Below are 17,059 nucleotides of genomic sequence, written 5' to 3'. Positions count from 1 at the left end.
TAGTTATTTCTGTAACTGCTCTCACTCATCATTCTTTTTGATGAGCTGATGTCATAAGCTGGACCTTCCAGCCCTCCTCTTTTTTGTCTCAGGAAATTATTGTTAAAAATGTCTTTTATTTTTCTTAAAACCCATACATGAGTGAGACCATTCTGCTTCTATCTCTCTCCCTCTGACTTGTTTCACTCAGCATAATAGATTCCATGTACATCCATGTATAGGAAAATTTCATGAGTTGATTTCTCCTGACAGCTGCTTAATATTCCAATTTGTATATGTACCAGTTTCTTTAGCCATTCATCGGTTGAAAGGCCTCTTGATTATTTCCAGAGTCTGACTATTGTAAATAGTGCTGCAATGAATATAGGAGTGAAGAAGGAATTTTTGTGTTGTATTTTTGTGTTCCTAGGGTAAATACCTAGGAGTGCTAAAGCTAGATCCTATGGGAGCTCAATTTCCAGGTTGTGGAGGAATCTCTATATTGCTTTCCATAAAGGTTGGACTAGATGACATTCCCACCAGCAGTGAATAAGGGTTCCTTCCTCTCCACATCAGCACTACATGTTCTCATTCTTTGTGATGTGTGCCAATCTCTGTGACATGAGATGGTACTTCATGTTTTGATTTGCATCTCCCTAATGATTAGTGATGTGGAGCATTTTCTCATGTGCCTTTTGACCATTTGTATTTCTTCTTTGGCAAAGTGTCTGTTCATTTCTTCTCCCCATTTTTTGATGGGATTAGATAATTTTTCTTGTTAAGCTCTGTCACTGCCTTGTATAATTTGAATATTAGCCCCTTATCTGATGGGTTGGTGAATAGTTTCTCCCACTAAGTGGGTGGCTCTTTTTTCCTGGGCACTATTTCCTTTGAGGTACAGAAGCTTCTCAGCTTAATATAATCCCATCTGTTTATCTCTGCTTCCATTTATTTGAAGAGTGCTGTTTCCTCCTTATATATGCCTTTAGTCTCAATGTCATGAGAGTTTTATTTACGTGTTGCTCTATATACCTATGGTTTCAGGTCTGATATCAAGGTATTTAATCCATTTGTATTTGACTTTTTACATGGTGTTAGATGGGGGTCTGAGTTTGCTTTCTTGCAAGTGCCTAACCAGTTGTGCCAACACCACTTGTTGAAGAGGCTTTCCTTGCTGTATTTGGGATTTCTTGCTAAGGAGCAAGAAAACTAGGTAATTGTATGCCTGGGTGACATCAAAAACTAGGTAATTGTATGCCTGGGGGACATTATCTGAATAATTAAGCCTATTCCACTGATCTTATGGTCTCTTTTTATTCCAATACCATGCTGTTTTGATAAATATTGCCTTGTAATACTGTTTAAAGTTGAGGAAAATAATAACTCCCATATATTTTCCCCAAGGATTGTTTTAGCTATTCGAGGGTGTTTATTGTTCCAAATGAATTTCAGAAGTGTTTGATCCACTTCTTTGAAAAATGTCATGGGTATCTTTAGAGGGATTGCATTAAATCTGTACAATGCTTTGGGGAATATTGCCATTTTAATGATGTTTACCCTTCCAATTCATGAGCACTGTATGTGTTTCCATTTCCCTGTGTCCTCCCTTATAAGTCCTTTATGTCTTTAGTCAAGTTGACTCCAAGATATTTGAGTTTATGTGACACTAATGTGAAAGGGTTTGTGTCCTTAATTTCCATTTCTTTCCTATTATTATTGGTGTATAAAAAGGCCATTGATTTTTGTGTGTTAATTTTGTAGCCTGCCACATTGTTATATAAATCTATTGTTTCTAGAAGCCTTTTGGTAGAGTATTTTAGGGTTTTTTTTATATATAATTTTTATTTTGACCATATTGGCTTACATATCTTTCACAGTAGTATTTTAGGTACATATTAACATTGAATCAGGGGAATACCCATCACCAAACTTGCCTTCCCTCAACCCCCGTTCCCAACCTGCATCCCAAATCTCCCACCCTCACCCCCTGGGCTGCTAGAATAAATGGTCTTTCCTGTGTCTAACTTACTACTTAGTGATCATATATCTGGTTGGTCCTGGTACTCTCCCTTATTTCCCCCTCTGTTTGAAAGGTGGAACTAGATAGTTCAAGTTACGTGGTTTTGTTTGAAGAAAGAAAAAGCAATAAACTAGAGTACAAATCAAATAAGCCAAAAATGGATGTAGTCTTTTTAGAGGCTCTCAACCTCTCTTTGAGAGAGGCCAGGAAAAAAGAAATTGAAATACCACAACAATACAAAAATATTAAATAAAATATTCAGTGAGCACTACAGCACTAAGGCAAGCATTTTTAGGGTTTTCTAAGTAGAGTATTATGTCATCTGCAAACAGTGATAGCTTGACTTCTTCCTTTTCTATTTGGATTCCCTTGTTATCTTTTTCTTGCCTAATCATATAGCAAGTACTCCCAGTGCTATGTTGAATAGGAGAGGTGAAAGAGGACAGCCTTGTCTTGTACCAGAATTAAGAGGGAAGGCTTTTAGTTTTTCTCCAAAGAGGATAATATTTGCCATTGACTTCTGGTAGATGGCCTTAACTATATTGAGAAAGGTTCCTTTCATTCCTATCTTGCTGAGAGTTTTGTTTTTATCAAGAATGATATTTGGACCTTAACAAATGCTTTCTCTGATCTATTAATATGATCACATGATTTTTATTTTTCTTGTCGTTGATGTTGTGTGTTTTGTTGATAGATTTATGGATGTTAAATCATCCTTGCATTCCTGGGATGAAACCTACTTGATCATAGTGAATGATTTTCTTGATGAGGTATTGGATCCTATTTGCCAGGATTTTGTTGAGGATCTTTGCATATGTTTTCATCAGGGGTATTGATAGTAATTTTCTTTTTTAGTAGCATTTCTGTCTGTTTTATGTTTCAAATTGATGTTGGCTTTATAAAAGCTATTTGGAAGTGTTCCCGTTTTTTCAATTTCATGAAAGAATCTGGCCATAATTGGTAGTAGTTCCTTTGAAAGGTTTGAATGTGAATCCATATAGGCCAGGGCTTTTGTTTTGGGGCAGATATTTGATTACCATTTTAATTTCCCCAATAGTGATGGGGGTGTTTAGATATGCTACATCCTCCTTGTTCAACCATGGAAGGTTATAAGAGTCCAAGAATTTTTCCATTTCTTCCAGATTCTCATGTTTACTGGCATATAATTTCTCAAAGTAGTCTCTGCAATATTTGAATCTCTGCAATATTTGTAGTAATCTCCCCCTTTTCATTTCTGATATGAGGTATCAAATTTCTCTCTCTCTTTCTTTGTTAGTTTTGCCAATAGTCTATCAATCTTGTTTATTTTTTCAAAAAACCAACTTCTTCATTCATTGATCTTTCAGATTGTTTTTTGGTTTTCACTTTATTGATTTCTACTCTAAACTTTGTTATTTTCTTTTGTCTCCCTATTTTTGGTTCTTTTTGTTGAACATTTTTTATTCTATAAGCTGCGTCATTAAGCTATTCAGATATGTCCCTTCTTCCTTCCTGTTGTGTGCTTGCAAAGCTATAAATTTTCCTCTCAGTACCGCTTTTGCTGTGTCTTCATTGTCATCTGTTTTTAGGAATTTCAGAGCCACTGGTTGTTCAGTAGTAGACTGTCTAATTTCAAGGTGTTAAAGTTTTCTTTTGTGTCCCTTTGTATTTCACATCATTTTTTATTGCCATGTGGTCAGTGAAGTTAGCCTGCAAATTTTCTATCCTATTGACTTTATGGAGGTATGATTTATGAACCAGCATGTAGTCTATCCTGGAGAATGACCCATATACCTTGGAGAAGAATGTGTATCCAGGTTTCTGGGGGTGGAGTGTCCTATATATATATATATATATATATATATATATATATATATATATATATATATATATATATATATCTACTAGGCCTCATTCTTCCATTTCTCTTTTCAGGTCTAGTGTATTTTTGTTGGGTTCACCTATCAAGTGTTTATAGGTCTGTGTTGAGGTCTCCCACAATTGTGTTGTTATTGATATCCTTTTTCAGATTTGTCAACAATTGTATTAAGTATTTTGCTGGCCCCTCATTGGGTATAAATATGTTTAGGAGAGTGAATCTTTCCTCTGTACATATCCTTTGATTAGTATTTAATGTCCAACTTTGTCCCTTACAACTTTTCTAAGTATAAAGTTTGTTTCATCTAATATTAGTATGGCAGCTCCAGCTTTTTTAAGGGTATTGTTTGCTTGGATGATTTTCCTCCAGCCTTTGATTTTGAGCCTATGTTTGTTCTGACTATTCAGTTGTTTTCCTTGTAGGCAGAAGAAGGTTGGGTTCATCCTTTTGATCCATTTAGCCACTCTGTGTCTCTTTATTGGTGCATTTAGTCCATTGACATTGAGAGATATAATTGTCATGGGACTTACTGTCATCTTTGTGTAGAAGTTTGGTGTGTTTGTTGGCCAGTCTTGTCTTAAAGTAGATCTTTCAGTTTTTCTTTTAAGGCTGGTTTTGTGTCTGTAAAGTTTCTGAGCTGTTGTTTATCTGTGAAGCTATGTATATTTTCTTTAAACCTGAAAGTGAGTTTTGCTGGGTACAGTATTCTAGGCGAAGCATTTATTTCACCACGTTTACTCACTATGTCCCACCACTTCCTTCTGGCCTTGAGTGTTTCTTGAGACAGGTCTGCTGTAAATCTCAAGGATGCTCCCTTGAATGTAATTTCCCTTTCTGATCTTGCTGCTTTCAGTATTCTGTCTCTATCTGTGGGATTCATCATTTTGACTAGGATGTGTCTTGGGCTTTTTTTCCTGTGGTCTCTTTTAGTTGGTACTCTTCAGGCATGCAGAGTTTTATCTCATGTATTATTTCACTCAGGTAGTTTCTCTTTAATGATGTTCTTGACTGTTGATTCTTCCTGGAGATTTTCTTCCTGGGTCTCTGGGAGTCTAATGATTTTTATATTGTTTCTGTTGAGTTTATCAAAACTTCTATTTTCATCTGTTCATATTCTTTGAGTAATTTTTCCATTGTCTGATATTTTGCTTTAAGGCTTTTTTTTCAATCTCTTCTGCTTTATGGAGTTGTTATTCATCTCATCTTCCAGCTGACTAATTCAATCTTTAGCTGCTGTTACCCTGTTGGAGAAGCTTTCCATTGAGTTTTTCAATTTGTCTACTGAGTTTTTCATACCTGTTATTTCAGTTTGGAGTTTTCTGATTTCTGTCTTCATATTTTCTTGGTTCTTATTAGTGTTCTGTTCAACTCGATATATGGTTTCTTTGAGTTCTGTGAACATCCTTCATATTTCTTCTCTAAACTCCATATCTGTTAGTATTAACTAGGTGGTTGGCTGTTTTGGGGTCATCAGTGTTGTCATCGTCATTCTTTATGCCTGCTGTTGGTCTGCGTTATTTTCTCATTGTCACACTTGTATTGTGGGTTTTCTACATGTTGTGGTGGTATTCATTGGCTAGATGATGTGTGCGGCCGAGTTGCAAAGCACAGCACAATTTAGCTGGCCCCACCCTTTGTGGGCGTGTCAACTCACCTCCAAGGTAGGGGAGCCCTCAGGGGAGGAAGCCACCCAGGTTCAAGTCTTGGGCCAGAGCAGGCAGAGAAAAGTTCAGAGAGGTCTGCTCTGCTTCAGAGACACAGCACAATTCATCTTTTCGTTATTGTTATGATGTATAATATTTACTGATTCACATATGGTGAACCAACCTTGCAATGTTGTAGTGAATGCAATTTAATTGATTGTGGTGTATGATTTTTTAAAAAAATATGCTGCTGAATTTGGTTTGCTCTGGTTGTTTTTAAATATTTTTACACTAATGTTCATCAGAGAAACTAGTCTAAAGTTTGGTTTTCTAGTAGTGTATTTATTTGTTTAGGGTATTAGTTCAATGTTAGCTTTATAGAAGTTGATGGAAAGGTTTTCAATTTCTTCAATATTTTGGAAGTGCATAAGGAGTAAAAGAAGTAAGTCTTCATACAGATACAAACATTAAATAATTCTTAAATTATTTAAGTTATGATAATTAATGTGGCTATCTCAGTAGTACTGATAATAACAATTAAAAGCAGACTGTTTACCTAAGTCTGTTAATTATGTTAGGTACTAATGAAAACATATTCAGTGAAGAAATAAAAAAGAAATATATTTATATGAAATATGATAAACAATTTTTTTATTTTATACTATATATGCTTATTATAAAAATTAACACAATCTTAGCAATTTAAGATAGGTATTCGTTTACAGTTATTTAGTTCTGAAAAACTATAGATAGTTCTAAAAAAGAGAAGTTTCACATATTGCAGGTAGTTAGGCTCTCCACTCAGTTTTACAATACTGAAATCAAGTTAGGAATATATGTAATTCAGGGTCCAGCGCTATAGCACTGTGGGTAGGGCACTTGCCTTGCATGCTGTAGACCTGAGTTAGATTTCCCAGTATATTATATGGTCACCCAAGCACCACCGCAAGTAATTCCTGAGTGCATAGCTAGGAGTAACCCTTGAACATCATTAGATGTAATCTCCCACAAAGAAAAACAAACAAAAAAGTATACCTAACTAAACAGAATATGGATATTATGAAAAACATTTAAATGACACTTATATGCAAACGATTCTACATTACCAGTTAAATAAATAATAAAGTACCTTTTTTACTCACTAGACAGCAAAAAAATAAATAAATAAATAAAATCAAACCTGCTAATTCAATGGATAGCCATGGGCATATAGAGACAACTTTTACCTAGACCATTCAAATTTATATAAAAATATTGCACACTCAATGGATATAAAATATGATTACAAGAAAATCTATGTGCCTATAAAATATATTAGAAGAAGTATAAAAATTTTAAATATCACATAATATTTTAAACTGTGTAATTTTTGTTAATTACAAAATGTTAATGAGGTTAATATGTTTTGTTCTGTTTTGTCTGGGCCATACCCAGCAGTGCTCAGGGGTTACTCCTGAATATGTGCTCAGAAATCGCTCCTGGTTCGGGGGTCCATTTGGGATGCCAGGGATTGAACCCATATCTGTCCTAGGTCAGCTGCATGCAAAACAAACCCCCTACCACTGTACTACCACTGTGGCCCCAGATTAATATTGTTACTGTCATGTTTAAGGAAGTTACAATAATGTTTAACATCTCATTTACTTTACAGTTATACAAAGAAATGAGTATACATATTGCAAAGCTCAAATTATTATTTTCTGGTATTATGGAAATTGTGATCTAATGTTCAGCTTTTGGTCTTTTCTGTACTGTTTTCTAGTTTCCTAGTGTCTTGTTAGAAAGCTCCAGGCCTGGCAGTTATGGAACCCCCTTTATCTACCTACTTTATCTACCTACTATGCTTATTAACTGCTAGGTTCATTTGTGTATATTTATCTATTAATGTATTTATATAATTCAACCTTAAAACAACCCTATAGGATATTATTTTACAGTTCCACTAAATTTGTAATGTCAGTTCTGTCCCCCAGAATTAGTATTAGGTGGAAGAAATTTATCCCTCCTTGTTGTTTTTCTAATTGCAGAATAAAATATGAGACAGATACTATTGATAGCCTGTCTATATCCTCTTAGCTGTTAATGGCATAGTCAGCCCAAATGCCAACTACCAACTCCACTTACTTATTGCTTAAGTTTTTCTTTTACCAAGAAAACCCTTCTGTTCTTATGTGAGAAATCCTGGAAGTTCTATAGGAATTAATGTCACCAATCTTTTTTAATAGTTTCCAATCAATGAATAACTGGAGAATATATAACTAATAATTAAGCCACCTTCATTCTAGGAAAAATAATGGAGACAAGACAACAATATCCTATTGTTTCTTTCCTAGCAAGATTAAATTTCATATAGCCTCAAGAGAAATTCCTGGATAATATACTCTTATTTTGCAGAGAGAATACTCAACATGATGTTGACATTTTAATACAGTTCAATGCAATATGTTGTTTAGTATTATCTCAGAACTAAATTAGTTTGTTAATTAAAACTTCTAACTTGCTTGAACAATTCCCGCCCATTTTCCATCCTCCTAAGTCTCTGGCAATCTATTCACTTTGCTTCTATGAACTTGGCTGTTTTAATACCACAAAGAAAAATAATTAAAAAATACTGTAACTGTGCTTGCTTTGGCAGCACATATACTAAAATTGAAATGATACAAAGATTAGCATGGCCCCTGTGCAAAGATGACATGCAAATTTATGAAGCATTCCATATTTTAAAAAACAAAAAATACTATGACTGATTTATCCCAGGTGACTCACTTAGGTTGCTGCAACATTGCAAGATTTTTTAAATTTAGACTAATATTTTATCATATGGATATATTCCTTATTTATTTGTCTATAAATAAATGTCCATCTTTTGACCATTTGAGTATTGCTGCAATAATCACTGGAAGGAATTCAAGTATCTTATTGAGCTCTTCAAGTTCCTGATTTGAATTTCTTTAGCATATAATCAAAGGAACATAGACCCTGAGCACCACAGACATGCCCAAGTTCTTCTATATTTTTCTAATAAAACACATATGTGGTGATAAAATCTCTGCTTGTTTCTCTAGAAAAATAATTTATTTTTCTTCATATATTTAAGAATCACAGTTCCTTTTTTGGGCAGTTTGTGTGTGTGTTGTGTGTGTGTGCATGCTTGTGTATGTGTTAATACTTTGAATACTCAGAATTTATGCTGAGAGTTCTATTGTTAGCTTTGCTAGCAGTTCATTGTTCAACAGGTCATCTTTTTCATGCTGTTTTCAATTTTTCTTTGTTTTATTTGTGATCATTTTATTATATAGTCATGTATTTTTTATATTAGAGATATGTTCTGAGCAATTCATTATTGAGTTATATCATCACTATTTATCATAAAGAATATAAAATGGTATAATTTATCACATTTCAAGGCTATTTAGTATAACCAATCAGGATCTCTTTAACATATTTGATCTGTTGTCATTAAGCAGCATATGACTGTAGAATGTATTGGTGTGGATTTCTTCAATTTGTTTGCTTGTTTTGTTTTGGTGCCACACCCAGGGCGCTCAGGAGTTACTCCTGACTCTGAGCTCTAAAATCATTCTTGACAGGTTTGGGGACATATGGTGTGCCAGAGATCGAACCTGCTTGGTCCTTGATCAGCCACATGAAAGGAAAATGCCCAACTGGTTGTGCTATTGAATTGGATGGTACATACAGATCCCAATAATACTCTAAGCCAGATCAGGTTATGCGAAGACCTAAAAATATGTGGGGTGTAGAATATATGATCCATAATACTTATTTCCCTGATAAAGAATGGAACTGGTGGGTTTCCTCCTGATCATATGGTGTTGTATTGGAGGTATGGATTGTGTGTGATTGTGTCTTAGAATTGAAAGTATGTGTATTTATTTCAGTCACCCAAAGCATCTAACTTATCAGTTAGTTTCTGACATTTTTCTTCCAAAAGCATATTTTCATGTTTTGTGCTTGAACTGATGTGTTTGGTTAGTGGAATTAAGATGGAGAGTTCAGTTTTATATTCTGTGATTCTAATGACATTACAATTTTTGTTTTCCTCGTTTTCTCAGAATTTTTGGGAACATAAATTTATCATTTATGTTTATCATGATGATATATAAGTTTATCATGATGATTAAAGTCTATGGTCACTATAAAAGTTACGTTATAATATAAACAAAAACAGATTAACTTCTTTTCCTTGAACTATTTTCATCTTATAAAGAATTGAAGCTCAGATGATTTAAATGCAAAAGGGAGAAGCATTGCACCAACCATAGGTTTTATAAGAAACCAATCTTCTCCATTAATTATCCTGGAAAAAATACATTAGAAATATCATAATAATTTATTGTTCTTCTTGTGATGATGATGCCAGAAATTGCAGTAAATAGTACTGGGGTGAAACCAGGATTTCACACATGCCAGAGACAAATCTCATCTCTCCAAGAACAATATACATGCTCCCTTGGTCTTAGAACAATTTTAATATTGACTGATGTTACCATAGAGAAAACGAATACAAATTAAATTTAAAAACTAATAGTCTAGCAGGAATAGTGCTTGTTTTGCATGTGGCTGACCTGGCTTCAATCTTCGAACCAGATATTGTCCTCTGGGTCCTGCCAGGACTGAGCCCTGAGCACAGATCCAAGCGTCAGCCATAAACACTGTTGGGTGTGGCACCCAAAATTAGTTTATTATTTATCTAAAAATTAGGATGAATAAGTTAAAATATAATATTATAAAATAAATTAATAAACAGAAGAAGGTGGAAATGAAGATCAAATTAGAGTTAACATTAGAATAGTTGGGGGCAGTTGGGGGCACTTTGATAGGTTGTTAAGTAATTTTGAGTGTGAATAAATTTTAACATCATAATAACAATTAGTTTTTAAAAATGATCCAATTTAGCTTTTATACAACTCTCAATTCTACTTCTTTGCATCTACCCTAAGTGCCCCAAGCACTATTTTGAAAAATAATATTTATACTCATGTTCTTTACAACACTACTCACAATAGCCAAGACTGAGAAATAAACCAAGTGCCCAAGAACAGATGGCTCAATAAATAGATTATGGTATATATACATAATGTATAACTATTCAGTTAAAAAATGAAATCCTACAATTAGCCATTTTAGTGATGAAACTAGAGATACTTTAAGCTGAGTAAAGTCAGTCAGAAGGGGAACAGATGCAGATGATCTCTCTCTTATGTGGAGTATAAAGAAATACAGTAAGGGAATATCAAATAAAAAGATGAAAGAACCTGAGAGTATGTCTACAGATCTCACCTTACCTGGGGAGGATGGTTATGGATAGGAGGAAACATTGGTGGAGGGAAACAGGTCCTTTGACCATGGGTGTAGTGTTGTAATGTAGTATACATGAAATTATTATTAAAAGTACTGAAATTCATTGTCCCCCTCCCCCCAAAAAAAAACCAAAAAGATTTATGTAATTTTAATGGTATAATTCTCTATTGATGGATTACAAGGTGAAGGAAGTGAGCAGTTAAAAGTGCATTGTAAATTTTACTACTTTTGGGCTGGAGCAATAGCATAGTGAGTAGGGCATTTGCCTTGCATGCAGACTTGGGTTTGACCCGGCATCCCATATGGTCCCCCAAGCCTAATAGGAGTGATTTATTCCTTTATTTTTTAATAATATATTTATTTAAGCACCATGATTACTAATATGTTTGTAGTTGAGTTTCAGTCATAAAAAGTACAACCACTTTCATCAGTTCAAACTACCTGCCACCAATGCCTCCCATCTCTCTTCTCCCCCACGCACTCTCTACCTGTCTTTGAGACAGGCGTACTAGTTCTCTCACTCACTATCATTGTTATGATAATTGTTGGTATAGTTATTTCTTTTTTATGAAAAATGTATTTTATTACTACTCTTAGGGATTGTTCTCTTTTTAAAAAAATAGTTTTTATTGTGACCAACGTGAATTATGAATCTTTTACAGCAGTATTTAAGGTACATAGTGACATTGAATCAGGAGTATTCCCACCACCAGTGTTGTCCTCCTTCGATCCCTGTTTCCAGCATCCTTCCATTGTACCCCAGACTGCTAGTATAACTGGTCCCCGCTGTGTACAGCTTGTTGTAGATTAGGTATCGATTCTGTTGTCATTGACTTTGGGTTTGGTGTTTAAGTCTTATCATTTTTTATTTCTACTCAATGTTCATAGGTATAGTTATTTCTTTAACTGCCCCCACCACTCTTTGTGTTAACCCTCATATCATGGCCCAGTTCTTATCTATGGTTTCTGGTATATTACAATACTGTCTTTCATTCTTAAATCCCACAGGTGAGTGAGACTATTCTGTGTCTATCTCTCTCCCTCTGCCTCATTTCATGCAGCATAATAGTTTCAATGTCTATCCACATATAGGGAAATCTCATTACTTCTTTTTTCTTATTTTATTGAGTGTATGTACCACAGTTTTTTTTTAGCCACTCATCTGTTGTCAGGCATCTGGGTTATTTCCAGACTCTGGCTATTGTAAGTAGAGTAGCAAAGAACATAGGCATGAAGAGGGCATTTTTGTTTTGTGCTTTTGTGTTCCAAGGGATATCCCTAAAAATGGTATTTCTGAATATGGGAGCTCAATTTCCATTTTTTTTTTAGGAAATTCCATATTGTTTTCCAGAAAGGCTGTACTTGACTTTATTCCCACTAGCAGCAAATGAGAGTTCCTTTCTCCCCACATCTGCTCCAGTACTGATTGTTCTTGTTCTTTGTGATGTATGTCATTCTCATTGGTGTGAGATGACACCTCATTGTTGTTTTGATTTGTATCTCCCTGATAAATAGTGATGTGGAGCATTTTTTCATGTGTCTTTTGGCCATCTGTATTTCTTCTTTGAGGAAGTGTCTGTTCATTTCTTCTTCAATTTTTTGATAGGGTTAGTTTTTTCTTGTTAAGTTCTGTCAGTATATCTTGTATATCTTAGAAATCAGCCCCTTAATGGTAGATATTGAGTGAATAGTTTCTCCCATTCTGTGGGTGGCCTTTGTGTCCTAGTCCCAGGAGTTATTTCTGAACTCAGAACCAGGAGTAACCCCTGAATGCTGCAGTGTATGCCCTCCCCACTAAAATTGTTTTTGTTGTTGTTGTTGTTTTGCTTTGTTTTATCTTTACTATCTTTTAATTTTGGATACAGAATTTTCACTGCTTAATTGGTTAGTCTTTCTGAAAGTCTTAAAAACCACACTCAAGTTGTTAACTAGAGTATGGCCTCATCTGAAAACCTGACAGAAAGTTCATGGGCTTTTTAGAAAATATTGTTCTCAAGGTTCTTATGCTGAGTATCCCTGTTAATTATTGTAAGTAAACATTTTTTGCCAATTGCATCTTTCCAGCATGGCAGTATGTAGACGGAAAGGCAAAAGAAAATTTGCTGAATATCACGATTTGTAATGTAATTACATCCTTTCTCTATCTTGATGATTAGAAGCAATTCACTAGGCAAACCAAGACACAATAGGATGAAATCTTATGAAGGTAAGACTATTACAAGGTATAGATAATTGCTAAAGTCTCAAAATCTAACTACCTTATGTGTCCATTATAGATAATTTTGATATAAAGTATGGCTAAATTACAATACTCAGTTTTTGTTTATTTAATACATACTTAGAATCTTAACTGGATTTTTTCCGCACAAAATTAGTTATCCCTTAAGCAAATATATTCCAATATTGTAAAATAGTTCTAAATGTTATAGACAATGATAAGAATTAAGAAGGAAATCAAAATGATCTATGACATGTTGAATTGCCCAACTGCATAAAATTGGGAAATTCAATATTGGCAGACCACTTTAATTCATGGATATTGACACACTTAGTTTAACACACGTGTTTTAGTATGCTCTTATGCATATAGTAGTAATTTAATACCTATTTGCAGAAAAATGAAATACAGTTATATTTGAATAAGTAGATTTCAATTATCTTAGCTGGTGCTGTTCATGCTTTAAGTTTTACCATGAGCCATTCTGCCTCTGCCTAAAGATGTAATGAAGAAGAATTTCTTCCTTAAAGTAGAAATAAAATTGACTATAAAAATATTAGTCCATGCTATTATTACTCCTTCCTAACAGAATTATCCTAATATACTTTAAAGGGCTGTATTCTCACTAATATGAGAGGTTGTTTCAGCCCACCAAATAAAAAATAAAGCTATTTTCAACAAAACTCCATGATCAAGAAGCTTGGTGTGAATTGTTCTTCCCTCATTACTTGTAATGCATGACAGATATTTTGAAGTAATGCCTAGATATCCTTTATTAAAACAATCACAAGGAAGATTGGAAATTTATGCCTTTTGACCAGGCCCACAACCCACATCTGCCACAGTGAATTTTAATTGAATGGTACTCTAGTGAGGAGTTACTATGCTAGTACTAAATCAGAAAAAAGAATTCAACCCTCCTAATATTTGACAATAGTAAAAAAAAGTTAGAATGAGTTTGGCATGCAAAATGACATTATAGCATAAATGGGTTTTCTAAATAATCAGAATATAGAACAAGGGTTTGAGTTCAATATACCAACATATATATATTGAAATTAAAAATGTATTTATGAATCACATGTTTCATAAAAACTAGTATATATTCTAGTGTAAGCATCTATTATAGCCTACCATAAGCATCTATAAATATGTGGTACTTTTCAAGAACTCAAAATGGAAGGTTGAATGACTGGGTAAAGAAATTCATTTATTTAATGAGTAAACATAAAATTGTGGGATACCAAGCCAGACTCATTTCTTAGTACTTGAAAATGTCCAAAAATTTTAGAATAATGTTCATACACTGAAAGTTGTGTGATGCCCCTAGACCATCTTACTTTATAGGCTTCTCTTGTCAGTTACATGATGGATATTCAACTTAATTGCATATTTAATGCTCTATCCTACTGCTTTATAAAAGATGCCCATATTTTGATCACTAATAGCTGAAAAAAGACATGTGATCCCTTAATTTTTCTCTCTGACAGCCCTACTATTTCTTGGGTCCTTCATTCTAAATAAAATTTTTATTTTGATATTGAAAACAATGTAGGTTTCTTTCCCTGCATTTGAATTCTGATAGAAAGCTAAATGGCTAATAGTATGTGTTATGGTCTACTAAGAAAGCTGAAAACAAAACATAAAAACCGGCTAAGCTTTGCAGATGCTGGGTCCCCTGTTTGTGACATCAGGCTGGGAAAATCCACAAAACTATGCCTGCCCAGTGGGGCCCGACTGTGAAAAACTGTGAGTGCTGCCTCTGTGTAGCTGTCTACTGTCCTCTTGCATGAGCCTCTTGGGAGTGAGCCAAAAAGAGGCTCCAGAAAACTCACTCTCCCAGAGGCCATTTTCAGGGCAGGACTCCAGAACATAAAAACTGGCTAAGCTTTGCAGTAGCCAGGTCCCCTGTTTGTGATACCAGGCTGGAAAAATCCAAGAAACTATGCCTGCCCAGTGGGGCCCGACTGTGAAAAACTGTGAGTGCTGCCTCTGTGTATCTGTCTACTGTCCTCTTGCGTGAACCTCTTGGGAGTGGGTCGAAAAGAGTCTCCAGAAGAACATGGCCGCTTCGCTTTCCTACGGGACCTTGCGCTCTTTCTAAGAAAAGAACACCATTGCAACAAGAAGAAAAAAATCACACTAAGAACTGTGCTGGATCACAGAAGCAAGCACTTCTCTCTGGACTGTTTTCTCTGTTGCATGCTCAGGCCTAAGATTTGATCCAGTGTGAGGCTTCATTCACGGAGGACTCCCCTCCCTTTAGAGGCAAGTCAGCCCATACAGAAAGGGCGGAGCCAGAGGAGTGTGCTGCCTGCATCATTTAGCCAATGAATACCACCAAAACATGTAGAAAAACCCACAATACAAGTGTGACAATGGGGAAACAACGCAGGCCAGCATCAGACATAGAGAATGAAGATGACCAGATAATGACCAACCAACTAATTAACCTCTCAGATAAGGACTTTAGACTAGCAATATGAAAGATCCTCAATGAACTCAAAGAAACCATGGATCGAGTTGAACAGAACACTAATAAGAACCAAGAAAATATGAAGACAGAAATCACAAAACTCCAAACTGAAATAACATGTCAACTAACAGGTCTAAAAAAGTCAGTAAATGAAGTGAATGACAAAATGGATAAGCTCTGAGACAGGGTATCAGAAGCTGAGAATAGACTTGGTGCTGTGGAAGATGAGATACATAAAAATTCCAAACAGCAGAAGAGATTGGAAAAAAAACTTAAAGCAAATGAACAGACACTGAAAAAATTAGTCAAAGAATGGGAACAGATGAAAATAGAAGTCTATGATAAGCTCAACAGAAACAACTTTAGAATCATTGGAGTCCCAGAGACCCAGGAAGAAAATTTCCAGGAAGAATCAACGGTCAAGAACATCATTAAAGAGAAACTTCCAGAGCTAAAGAATATATGTGATCAAATCCTGCATGCTCGAAGAGTACCAACCAAAAGAGACCCCAGAAAAACCACCCCAAGACACATCCTAGTCACAATGACAAATCCCACAGATAGAGACAGAATTCTGAAAACAGCAAGATCAAAAGGGGAAATTACATTCAAGCAAGCATCCTTGAGATTTACAGCAGACCTGTCACCAGAAACACTCAATACCAGAAAGCAGAGGTGGATATTGTGACAAGACTGAATGAAATGAATGCTTCACCTAGAATACTATACTCAGCAAAACTCACTTTCTGGTTTGACGGAAGAATACATGGTTTCACAGAAAACAAACAAACAAAAAAAAAAACAGCTCATAAACTTTACAGACTCAAAACCAGTCTTAAGAGAAAAACTGAAAGACCTAATTTAAGACAAGACTAACCAAAGGACACACCAAATTTTGATATAAAGATGGCATTAAATCCCAGGACAATTCTTTCTCTCAACATCAATGGACTAAATGAACCAGTCAAGAGACACTGAGTGGCTAAATGAATCAAAAAACTCAATCCAACCTTCTGCTGCCTACAAGAAACGCACCTGAATAGTCAGAACAAACATAGACTCAAAATAAAAGGACAGAGAAAAATTATTCAAACAAACAACACCCATTAAAAAGCTGGAGTGGCCATACTAATATCAGATAATGCAAACTTTATATTCAGGAAGGTTGTAAGGGACAAAGATGTACATTTTATATTAATCAAGGGGTATGTAGAGCAGGAAGAAGTAACTCCTAAACATATATGCACCGAATGAGGGGCCAGCAAAATATTTAATACAACTGCTGACAAATTTGAAAAATAATATCAATAACAGCACAATAATTGTAGGGGACCTAAACACGACTTTGTCAACACTGGATAGGTCAACCAGACTGAAACCCAACAAGAATATTCTAGACCTGAGGAGAGAAATGGAAGAGAGAGACCTAGTGGATATATATAGGACACTCCATCCCCACAAACTTGGATACACATTCTTCTCAAATGTAAATGTGACATTCTCCAGGAAAGACTACATGCTGGCACATAAAACATACCTCCAT

General features: G+C 35.0%; 1 non-coding gene across 1 annotated transcript; it reads left to right on the top strand.

Moving 5' to 3' along the window:
* Positions 1 to 8,119: 8,119 nt before the first annotated feature.
* On the top strand, positions 8,120 to 8,223 carry LOC126009713 (U6 spliceosomal RNA). Its single transcript, XR_007495929.1, has one exon. It is a non-coding gene; the product is annotated as a U6 spliceosomal RNA (small nuclear RNA).
* The last annotated feature ends 8,836 nt before the right edge of the window (positions 8,224 to 17,059 follow it).

This window comes from Suncus etruscus, chromosome 5 (assembly GCF_024139225.1).
Source record: "Suncus etruscus isolate mSunEtr1 chromosome 5, mSunEtr1.pri.cur, whole genome shotgun sequence".
Classification (NCBI taxonomy): domain Eukaryota; kingdom Metazoa; phylum Chordata; class Mammalia; order Eulipotyphla; family Soricidae; genus Suncus; species Suncus etruscus.
The sequence above is the reverse complement of the archived record's forward strand: the minus strand, read 5'-3'. Positions and strand labels throughout refer to the sequence as shown.